This window comes from Brugia malayi (genome assembly GCF_000002995.4).
Source record: "Brugia malayi strain FR3 genome assembly, contig: Bm_v4_Chr2_contig_001, whole genome shotgun sequence".
Classification (NCBI taxonomy): Eukaryota; Metazoa; Nematoda; class Chromadorea; order Rhabditida; family Onchocercidae; genus Brugia; species Brugia malayi.
In genome coordinates, this window is record NW_025062476.1 from 1547766 (window position 1) to 1558016 (window position 10251).

The 10251-nt window shown below is 22.2% G+C and overlaps 2 genes across 2 annotated transcripts; one reads left to right on the forward strand and one right to left on the reverse strand.

Moving 5' to 3' along the window:
* Positions 1–1334: 1334 nt before the first annotated feature.
* On the forward strand, positions 1335–1482 carry Bm15542. The gene has a single exon (XR_006227931.1). The product of XR_006227931.1 is annotated as a pre-microRNA Bm15542 (primary transcript).
* On the reverse strand, positions 1338–1487 carry Bm16862. The gene has a single exon (XR_006228122.1). The product of XR_006228122.1 is annotated as a pre-microRNA Bm16862 (primary transcript).
* Positions 1488–10251: the final 8764 nt, after the last annotated feature.

Sequence of the window (10251 nt, forward strand, 5' to 3'; positions counted from 1 at the left end):
TGATATGTTACGTGACAATGACATCAATGACGTATACCGCAACTCATTTACATGTCACAATAAATCAGTGAAAATTAATGCAATAAATGTGAAATGATTATGATAATGAAAAGATTATTAGATTGTCTTTCAATTAAAAAAAAATTACAATTAGTTATCATTTATGCTCGCTTATCATTCTTTGCTAATTTTTCAATTTTTTATTCGCTTATAAATTATCATAATAAATGCTAAAATAAGTGTAATATTAGAATGATAACGATAATTTCAAAATTTTTTTTAATCTAATCTAAAACTTTTTTGAAATATTAAAATGGATAGGAAAAGGAAAGTTGGTATTGGTAGTAATAATAATAATGAAAAAAAGGTGGGAGAGAGGGAGGGAGGGAGGGAGGGAGGGAAAAAATGAATTGAAGTGATGAAAGTTTACTGAAAACTAGTTTACTGGAAAGCATTGCACAATTATCATTTTATAATTAAAAGTTGGGGTACTGTGTTTGTAAATCATTCAATTTCAATAGTTTGTTTATATTTTGTAATCAATGAATTTCATTGATTAAAAATTTAAAGGTTAAAATGTACATAAATTAAACTAATATTTGAAATTGAGAAATTCAATATATAGTTGACAGTAAACTAATTTAATGTAATAATAAATAATAAAAATAAAAGAGAGAGAAAGAGAGAGAGAGAGAGAAAGAATGAAAAACAATAACTTTTTATATGTGATATTTTTATTTTATATTATGGAAAAATAAACAAAATACAAGATATTATTAACATTTTTATACAAAAATATGTAAAACAAATGTGTCAATTAAAATGAAAGAGTAATTAGAGGAAAGAAATAAAAGAAGAAAAATTAGATAAAATATTGACAAAGGAAAATAAACATAAATTAAACAATTAGAAATGATTTGAAAAATTTAATCCAAAATTTACTTATTTATTTCTCATTTTCTTCTATTTCATTCTTTTGCCACTCTTAATAGAACACTAAAAAAAAAAAAAGAATTGAAAAACAAAACAAAAAAGAAAAAATAAAGAAAAACACACGGTTAATTATCTATTTATTACCTGTTAATTATCTATTTATTACCTGTTAATTATCTATTTATTACCTGTTAATTCTTTTTTTTTTTTTAAAAAATAAGGAAGATTATTACTTGTTAATTTGAAATAGTAGCAAAAGATAAAACAATAAACCAAATTGACCTATTTTTGTAGAATATCATCAACAAGCAAAGAAGAGAAAATTGGGTAAAGCGGGAGAATGGGGTGACAAATTTGTGTGTGGACAGTAAAAAGTGAAAAGAGAGGAAGTCTTCTCTCTTTCTCCTTTTCTCCCTCTCCCCCTCCCCCTCTCTCTCTCTCTCTATTTTGTTTATACATTTTTCATGATTGTTTAAATTTACAGTTTGAATAACTTTTTTGCAAAAATAAGAGAGAGAGAGAGGGAGAGGGAGAAAAAAACGGAAAAGGAAAGAAAGGACGAATGAAATGATTTTAGCAATCAAAAAAAAAAAAATGTGTTCATTTATTTATTGTAAAGGTATAAAAAATGTTGTAATTGAATGATTTCTCCTTCTCATGTGACAATATTTTGTCAACTAAATAAACTTTATTCTTTTTTTATACCAATAATATCGTTTTTGGTTTAATTTATTGATAAAAAAAAAAAAAATTACAAAAATTATTTAAACTCTAAAATGACAAATTTTATATGTATGAATTAAAATTAATGCTTCAATTAGAAATTATTTCATGACTCTTTTCTTACTTTATATTTACTTTATATTCTTACTTTATATTTAAAAATTCAATTAGAAATCATTTCAAGACTTTTTCTTACTTTATATTTAAAAATTCAATTAGAAATCATTTCAAGACTCTTTCTTACTTTATATTTACTTTATATTCTTATTTTGTATTTAAAAATAACAATAACTTAAATTACAAGAAACATCGAATGATTGAGTAGTCTCGAGAAAAGTAATAGTGATAAAATTTGAAAATTTGTTCGAACATTCAAATTCATTTGAAATATTTAGCAAAAATAATTTGAAATAAAAAAAAAAAAAAAAAATTATTCCTAACTTTCCTGTTTCTTACATTTCATTTATCTTTTTAACATCAAATTATTACTAACATTTGACAATATGTTTGTCAAATAATTGCTTGAAAAAAAAAAAAGAGTAAAGAAAAAATAAATTATTTAATTTTAGAATGAATCAAAAAAAAAATTGTTGAAATTTTGATTGTAAAATTTTAGAAATAAATAATTCAACAATAAAAATTAAACAAACGCTTTTATATAGCACATAGAGAGATATGTTGATATTTGAATAGTTTAAAGGAATGATAATAAAATGGATGAATCAGTGATAAAAAAAAAAGAAAATATAATAAATAAAATATGACAGGAAGGATTCTTTTTTAAATTTAATAATAATTGAAAAAAAAAAAATTAAATTTTATGAATAATCATTATCAATCTACATTTTTCCTCTTTTTTTTTTATGCAAATTTTTTTAATGCTAACTAGCCAAAAAAAAAAAAAAAAAAAAGTATGTTTGTTTTAAATTAATCATATAGGATTATATTTATTCATATTTTTTTTTTTGATTTTGATCTTATTTTATAAATTTAATTCTTAATTTATCAGTTCTAAATTAATCACAAATTTATAGTTTAGCTTAGAATTAAAGAGAGAGAGAGAGAGAGAGAGAGAGAGAGAGGAGAATTATTTCATTTCTTGAAAGCTTAAATTAAAAAAAGGGAGAGAGAGAGAATTATTTCATTTCTTGAAAGCTTAAATTAAAAAAAGGGAGAGAGAGAAAGAATTATTTCATTTCTTGAAAGCTTAGAATTAAAAAGAGGGAGAGAGAGAGAGAGAATTATTTCATTTCTTGAAAGCTTGGAATTAAAGAGAGGGAGAGAGAGAGAGAATTATTTCATTTCTTGAAAGCTTAGAATTAAAGAGAGAGAGAGAGAGAGAGAGAGAGAGAGAGAATTATTTCATTTCTTGAAAGCTTAAATTAAAAAAAGGGAGAGAGAGAGAATTATTTCATTTCTTGAAAGCTTGGAATTAAAGAGAGGGAGAGAGAGAATTATTTCATTTCTTGAAAGCTTGGAATTAAAGAGAGGGAGAGAGAGAATTATTTCATTTCTTGAAATGTAAGTTTTTTTTTTTGGTGGGGGGGAGGAGGAGGAAAGAAAATGATAATAAATAAATGCATTTTTGGTGATATAAAATGACGATAATCATAAAAATGAAAAGTGAAATGAGATAGTGTTGTGATAAAACAAGAATTCCAGGAGAAAATCCCATCCAGAAAACCGGAAAATAATTTGCACAAAAAATTTATAAAACCGGAAAGCATAAAAGAAAAGATAGCATGCAAACTCGTTTTGATTTCTGAAATAATAAATTATGAATATGATGAAATCAATCAATTTTAGCATTTCGAGTGACAACGAAAGAAAGAGGATAAAGTTGTTAATCTGAGTGACCTTGTGACCTATGACCCTATAATAATAGCATTTTTAACGAGCTAAACTCTTTAGATCCATCATTTGCAGTTACTAATCATTTATGTATTCTGAATTTTATCCAATGTTTCATTTTTCATTCCTGAAAATAACACAACGAATCAGGAAGAGATAATCAGGTTGGATAGTGAATTTTAAGTATTTATGAAATTTAATATGCAAATATTTGAGTAATTGGGTAATTAAATTCTGATGGATAATTTTGGAATTACTATGAAAAATGCATCATCGCTGCATTTGTTAAAGATTTACTTAAATAACATTTTGAAATTATTTAAGTTAATAGATTTTTAAATTATCAAAATTTACTTTTATGATATGCAAAAAACTGATTTGTATAAATGTCAAAACGAAAATGTTAAAATTTCACTTTTTATTTTCCATAGCAATTTTCCTCCTTTATTTTCTCTTTTTCTTTTTTCTTGTATTTCTTATTTTTCATAAAATTTTTTCTTTCTTGCTAATTTCCTAAATTAAAAAAAAACTTTTTGTTAATAAATTCTCTCTTATACAAAAACTATGAAATGTATATTTGAAATAGTATTACCTTAATTAATGGTACTATTTCAGTAATTATTTCGATAATTATCACTTTAATTTAATTTCGATAACAACAAAAAAAAAGAAAAAAGAAATTTTGAGGTGACATAAATATTTCTATTAACTCATAAAAAACGATTTCGGCGATAATTGAAACATTTAAATGCAATTGAAGTTTATTCATAGATAAATTAATTGAACATAAATTGTTTACAATTAAATTGTATAAAAATGTTTACACGTACGTACGTTACTTACAGTTCTATTAAAGGTAATATGTATTATTTACACGTAAAATATATATATATATTAAATTAACAAAAAATCTGGTGAGTGCTCTTATCACATTGTTTTTAAAAAAATTACTGATAATAAATGGAGGAAAACATCTAAATGAATTTATATATAAAGAAAGAACTTTGAAAAAATATTTATTCGAAGTTTTTTTTTTTTTTTTTTAGTGGCCAAGTCTTCCATCCATGAATCATTCAGAATGTCCTCTGATTATCAATGCAATGACATCAAACAATATACTAACTTCTCTTAGTGGCCAAGTCTTCCATCCATGAATCATTCAGAATGTCCTCTGATTATCAATGCAATGACATCAAACAATATACTAACTTCTTTTAGTGGCCAAGTCTTCCATCCATGAATCATTCAGAATGTCCTCTGATTATCAATGCAATGACATCAAACAATATACTAACTTCTCTTAGTGGCCAAGTCTTCCATCCATGAATCATTCAGAATGTCCTCTGATTATCAATGCAATGACATCAAACAATATACTAACTTCTCTTAGTGGCCAAGTCTTCCATCCATGAATCATTCAGAATGTCCTCTGATTATCAATGCAATGACATCAAACAATATACTAACTTCTCTTAGTGGCCAAGTCTTCCATCCATGAATCATTCAGAATGTCCTCTGATTATCAATGCAATGTTATCACAATATCACTAATCTATCGATGATAAAAACTCGCTTACTTTCTTAACAGTGATAACAAACAAATGAACGTCCATCATTGCTCTCTCTTTTATATTTGCATTAATTAACATCGTACAGTGACACATTTTCTTCTTCATTACTAATTTGAATTGTTCAATGTAATTTAGTAATGATCTGCTAAAAAATCTATTTGGGACAAAAACTTTTAAAATAAAATTAGACAAATTAATTGTTTAAGATAATTAGATGAACAATTAATATTAATACTAATTATTTTAATTTAATTTGTATCATAACGATCATATTAAGCGTTATAAATTGTAAAATTTGTTCTCTTTGTTAAATTTCTATCAGTTCAATTCAAATTTTAAAGTAATTTAAAAGAAATTTTTATTGGATTTGCAGTCAACATTAAGAATATTCTTATAAATTAATTGATCTATACTTACCTATGTATTCGAGAATATTTCTGTTAAATCTACCTATGTATTCGAGAATATTTCTGTTAAATCTTTTGAAAAGAATTTTATTATATTCACTAAAGCTTAAAAAGTATTATTACGTATATTATTTTCAAAAAAATTTTAAAAAAAAAAAAAAGAACAGAAGAAAACAAAAACCAGAGATAACCAGTTAATTCAAAGTAATGAAAATGATAATAAATTAAAATAACAAATATTAAATTTTAATTTCAAATTTTAGAAAAAAAAAAAACAATTCTGAAAAGAAGTAGATAATCAATCTCTAATAGTCATTTAACTGAGTGTAATGAAAGTAATAAAATAAAATAACGAAGTTCAAATTTTAATTTCAAATTTTAGAAACAAACAATTTTGAAAAGAAATAAATAATCGATTTCTATCAACTTTTCATCTTATTTTTCTTTTTCCATCTCGTAAATTATTTCAAAAGTTTGTTACTGTTTGTTAGAAAGTATTTGAAAGAATGAATATTAGCAAACGATGATGATTTTTTAATTAACTCAAAGTAATGAAAATGATAATAAATTAGAGTAAAATATTATTTTTTAACAAATCCAAAAGCAAAAAAGCAAACAAAAAAAAAAAAAACCAATAGAAAACATAACAAAGATAATCATTAAAGTAATACTAAACTTCAAGTTTTAATTCCAAAATTTTGAAAAAAAAAATTTTTTTGAAAAGAAATAAATGGATAACAAATTAGAATAAAATAATAAACTTCAAATTTTAGGAAAATATTATTTTTTGAACAAATCCAAAAGTAAAAAAGCAATAGAAAACACAACGAGGACAATCATTTAACTTAAGTGTTAGTGAAATAATAAACTTCAAATTTTAATTTTAATTTCAAATTTTAGGAAAAAAAAAATTTTCAGAAATGAAATAAATCGTTTTTTATCTAAATTTTTTTTTTTTCTCTCAGTAAATTATTTTAAAAGTTTGTTGGAAAAGTATTTGAAAGAATAAATATTAGCAAACGATGGCAATCTTATAAAATGGCCAATTCTGATGATATGCACCTATCTACCTGTGTACACCGTCCATTCCTCTTATTTCTCCTTATATAAACATACACATACACACATACACACACACACACATACACACATACACGTAAACAAACATACACGTAAACATAGATACAGACAAACATATAAGTAATAGTAGTAAGAAATATCGAATAGTCTGGAAGAGAAATAAATGAAATAATAAAAGTAGTGGAAAGAAGAAAGGTAATGATGCGGAAGGATGTTTGATGTGACCAATGACCAATGGCTACTTATGTGGACAGATGGTGACACATTATCTGTCTATCAATGATATCTCATCGTTCATCTCTCTCTCTCTCTCTCTCTCTTTCTTTTTGCTTTTTGTTCAAAACAAACTTTCTATTCCATAAACTGTTCGTTTCGTTACGTCTGTTTGATATATGTTATATGATTACAAATTATTTATCATAGAAAATAATAAATGAAAGATAACGCTTATCACTGAACGAGGGAGAGAGAGAGAGAGAGAGAGAAAGAGAAATATAAAATTTCAATTTTTCAGGATTTTATTTGAAATAATCGATGAATAAATTAAAATGAACCATTTAATAAATTATATGTGTAAAAAAAAAAAAAAAAAAAATTTTTTTTTCTTTACAAGCAATTTTTAATAATTATTATGATTATTTCACCTTAAATTTTTTAAAATTTTATATTTTTAATTTTTTTTATTTCAATTTTAGATTTATTTTGTTCAATGGAAAAAAAATTTAAATTAAAATATTCAATTTTATCACTTTTATTCATCAGTTCTTTTCTTTTTTTAGTTTCATTTTATTACTTGCTTAAATTTATCATCCATGAAAAAAAAAAAAAAAAACTAATTTTGCTAATATAAATTAAATTCATCTTATCATATCATTCTTATCAAATCTATTTCATATCTGTACAAAAAATTCAATTAATAGCTATTCCTACTATTTATATTTTATATTTTATCTAAAATTTCATTCTTTAATTATTATATTTGTAAAAATTTGCATAAGTTTTTTTTTTTTTCACTAACAAAAAATCTAAATAATTTTACAAAAAAAAGTAGAAAATTGATAAATGTGATATTTTTTAATCTTTAAATAAAACAAACATCTGCTTTATGCTTCATCAACAAATATTTCACTTTTTTTTTCTTTCTTTCTCTCTCTCTCTCCCTCTCCCTCTCTCTCTCTCTCCTCTTTCTTTTTTCATACAAAATAATAGAATTTTTCATTTTCGTTTGCTTTTGAAAATTTAAAGAAACACACATAATAATAGCTGTAGCAGAGTGATTGCAGAGAATTTCCATTGTAATTCTAATAAATTCTCTTAGCAGTGAGAGAATTTATTGTTTATTGTTTACAATTTATTGTTTTGAAATATATTTAAATTTTTTGGTAAAACATGAAATACATTTAATGGATTTTAACATTTTGTGTAAATTAAATGATTGAAGATGTCAGTGAGATGGCAAAAATATTTACAATAAACAAACAATTCCTTTTAGAAAAAAAAAAAAACAATTTGAACGATATTAATTACTTTTTCTTTTTTTACTATTATTTACTTTTTCTATTCGTAACAGTAAACTCATTATCATTATCATTATCACTGTCATTATTACTATCATTGTTCTTATTATTATTACCATTATTATTAATATTATTATTATTATTATTACCATTATTATTATTATTATTATTATTATCATTATTATTATTATTATATCATTGTCATTATCATTATTGTTATTATTGAATTATGTTATTTGTTAATTAATTAATACTAATTAATGTTAATATGAATAAATATATTATTTTTATAACTTATCAAATGTTTTGAGTTTCTGAGATTTGACTGTTTCAGTTTCATACCAAATAACTTGAAGAATTATAATTGTTTTATTACTATTGCATATATTATTTACTTTTTCTATTCGCAACAGTATACTCATTATCATTATCACTATCACTATCATTATTACTATCATACCTATTATCATTATCACTATCACCATCATTATTGTCATTGTTTTTACTATTAATTTTCAGATATTTTCCCAACTCTTTTGTTATTATTATCATTATTATTATTACTAATCATATTATATTGTATTGTAATAATAGAAAACTAAATTAAAAAAAATTTTTAAAAAATACAAATTAATATTTTCTTTTAATCAATCGAAATTTCATATTTTATAATCTGATAAATTATTTTTTGTTGTTATCTGTTCTGATAATAACAATCAAACTAATAATCATTGTTCCCTCTTCAATCATTTGTTTTATATCTTCTAAAATTATTTAAAAATCTTTCTATCATTTGGCTGATTTCTGATCTTATCATTTCCGCACTGATATACCATCGATAAAATAATTGAAACCAGAAATATCATTACTTCCTCATTTTTTTTTTCTCGTACGAATATAATTAATTTACTTACTTTTTCTTCGTTCAATAGTTTTATCATTAACTGTAATAAATCATTTTTTTTTTTTTTTTTAATCAGTTTTTCAAGGTAAATTGCAGAGTTTAGTGATAACGTATGTTCCGCTTCTTTAACTTTTTCCTAATTTTCTTTTTTTTTTTTTTTTTTTTTAATTTTTTTATTGCAATCATTGCACTTTCAACATAAATTACTTTGAATTAATCAAATCAAATCAATTATTTATTGCTCAAATAATATTATCTCTTTTTAATTTCCATTTTAATCCTTTAATTTTACTTTAAATGCTAAAAAGAAAAAAATAAATAAATATTTTGTACCAATTAAAAGATCTATAAATATTTGTCACTTTTTTTTTTAAAATATTTTTTCCCAACTTGATAATTTCATTTTATCTTTAATTCAAATTTCATTCTATTTAAATTCAATAGATTAAAAATTTTTTCTTTTTTTTTTTTTTTTATTTAATCATTTTTGCTTATATCTTAAGCATTACTATTATTTAACATTTATACAAATTTATATTATTAAATGATATTTGTTTGAATAAAATTGATTATATTAAAATATTTCTTTTTTTTTTTTCAAACTTAAAAAAATTAAAAAATTTGCAACATTTTGTTAAATTGTTTAATTTTAGAATGATTAAAAAAAATGAAACTGTAATCATTTATGAATGAATGATAAATGTAAGAATGAAATGATAATTTGATTAGCAAAAAAAAAAAAAAAAATACACAGCAAATAATTTATCAAATACCACAACTATTCATTTATCTTAAATAATTACTTTCACTTTTCTTTTTTTCTTTTTTAATTTACAATAAAACTAGTTTTTTAAGAGAAGTTTAAGTCTCTTCAATGCTATTTATACTTTCATTTATCGTTTCTTTTTTTTTTAGAAAAAAATTGTTTTTCATTTATATGAAGCAGTTAGTTGGTCATTGCATTTGTTTACTTATTACTTTAACTAGTTCTATAATTGTAATTAATTGTACATAACAAAAATGATTAATGATAAGATAAGACGAAGAATACTGAAGATGAAATTACTGATAACAATAGGTTAGTGATAATTAGTTGTAGTGCAAGTTATTGACTATTTGTAAATTTTAGCAATTTAGCAATAGTTATTAATTAATAGTTTAGTTAATTTTGTATGAATTTTAACATTAAAAAAAAAAAAGTTTATTTATCCAAAAAAAAAAAGAAATAAAAAATTAAAATTAAAAAAATTATATAAATTACAGAA